We start from the raw sequence: 2,500 nt of genomic DNA on the forward strand, positions 1-2,500 counted from the left end.
TCGCCCGGAGTTTGGCGAGTAGACGCTTTAGGTGCGACCACCCGTGCTCCCAACTGAGCTTGCCGCTGCCGACAGAGGCCCGGGAGCGTGCTGTCGTGGCATTGCCGGCGGGAGACAACACGCGCCACCTACGGTGGCCGGCAGCTCCAACGCCAGCGCCACAGAAGGACAAAAGCCCCACTTGGGTGCCGAAGCGAACTCTCCCAGCACAGCGCACGCGCCAACACGTCCGCACAGCTGCGATACAATCCACCTGCGAGAACCGCAGAGGCGACCGAGCAGCAGACGGCGTCGCGGCGCCGAGCGCCGGGCGGCGGCGCATCCTCAGCGCACACAGTCCTCAATCGGACCAGCACACTGCAGATGTCCACCGCGCTTCGCACCGGGCCCGCGAGGACCTACTTTGGCCGCACGGCGCCGCGTGCAGGGTGCGCCGGCGCGCAGCTGCGCCGCCTGCCGCCTCCGTCGGCCGGCGCGCCTGCCACTGGCCGCCCCCACCAGCCGGCTGTAGCGCGTGCGCCCACGCACCGCGCGGCCAGCACGCCGGGAGGCCCCCCCTCACCGGCCGGGGACGGTCCCACCCAGCCACCGCCGCGTATCGCTTCACACCCACATGCCATTCACGTTCGTGGGCATGGTGGGTATCGCTGAAACAACCGGTTGGTAGCTCAACCGATCGTCGCCATCACTGATTCACCTCTAGCGAGAACAACCGCACACACAACGGTTTACCAGTTCTTCATTTGCGTAACGTCACCAGCAAACGTAGACGTCCATCGCCATTTGCAAATTCAACGATTGTTGCATGCCTGTGTCAGGTGTCACGACACACTATGTCTGCCCACATACACGCAACAACATGTGCACGCTTCGCGAACACGTGGAAGGTGGCCCCCGTACGTATGCGATGTCCATTGCGCGAACGACTGTCAACCGGCCTCTGTCGCATGTCGCAGATGTGGAACGCAGTGCACCATGCTATCACGGTGTGTGAGAAGAGACGACTACGTCTGACAACACGCGCCACTACATCAACAGACGGCTCATGCTGATCGCCATCCACGGCATACCATACTTCAATCCAGCTCTTATAGGGAGACGACACGTAGCTGAGTGCACAATATTTGGACCGTATGGTTCGCCGTTGTTGGCGCAGTCGTGGTACGGTCACACATGTACCACGATGTATCATTCAGTACATGAGGACCAATGTGCAGTACAGTGTGTGATTTGGACGTACAACATCAGCGGACAGTTGACACAAGCCGTACCACAACGTAGGCTGTGCTTCGCCATGCGAATGCCAATGAACAACTGCGAAGGGCATTGAGCATGTACGTCCTGCTGCCATCCGCATTACAGTGTATAGCTGCAAGGTGTTTAACATGAAGCGATACTCTGGGGACCGGGCAGTGCGAGTAGCAAACTATATTGCGGGGGTTGCAGTTAGGCAACACTACACTAATTTAACGCGTCGTATGACAATTACAGAGCAGGTTAAGGCCCAACGTGTGTTGGGTTAAGGTACAATATAGGTTAGGTTAAGGTACAATATAGGTTAGGTTACGGTACAATATGGGTTAGGTTAAGGGACAATATGGGTTAGGTTAAGGGACAATATAGGTTAGGTTAAGGGACAATATGGGTTAGGTTAAGGGACAATATGGGTTAGGTTAAGGGACAATATGGGTTAGGTTAAGGGACAATATGGGTTAGGTTAAGGGACAATATAGGTTAGGTTAAGGGACAATATAGGTTAGGTTAAGGGACAATATAGGTTAGGTTAAGGGACAATATAGGTTAGGTTAAGGGACAATATAGGTTAGGTTAAGGGACAATATAGGTTAGGTTAAGGGACAATATAGGTTAGGTTAAGGGACAATATAGGTTAGGTTAAGGGACAATATAGGTTAGGTTAAGGGACAATATAGGTTAGGTTAAGGGACAATATAGGTTAGGTTAAGGGACAATATAGGTTAGGTTAAGGGACAATATCGGTTAGGTTAAGGGACAATATGGGTTAGGTTAAGGGACAATATAGGTTAGGTTAAGGGACAATATAGGTTAGGTTAAGGGACAATATAGGTTAGGTTAAGGGACAATATAGGTTAGGTTAAGGGACAATATAGGTTAGGTTAAGGGACAATATAGGTTAGGTTAAGGGACAATATAGGTTAGGTTAAGGGACAATATGGGTTAGGTTAAGGGACAATATAGGTTAGGTTAAGGGACAATATAGGTTAGGTTAAGGGACAATATGGGTTAGGTTAAGGGACAATATGGGTTAGGTTAAGGCGCAATATGGGTTAGGTTAAGGCGCAATATAGGTTAGGTTAAGCGACAATATGGGTTAGGTTAAGGGACAATATAGGTTAGGTTAAGGCGCAATATGGGTTAGGTTAAGGCGCAATATGGGTTAGGTTAAGGCGCAATATGGGTTAGGTTAAGGCGCAATATGGGTTAGGTTAAGGCGCAATATGGGTTAGGTTAAGGCGCAATA

The sequence above is a fragment of the Schistocerca serialis genome, unplaced genomic scaffold (genome assembly GCF_023864345.2).
Source record: "Schistocerca serialis cubense isolate TAMUIC-IGC-003099 unplaced genomic scaffold, iqSchSeri2.2 HiC_scaffold_287, whole genome shotgun sequence".
NCBI lineage: Eukaryota > Metazoa > Arthropoda > Insecta > Orthoptera > Acrididae > Schistocerca > Schistocerca serialis.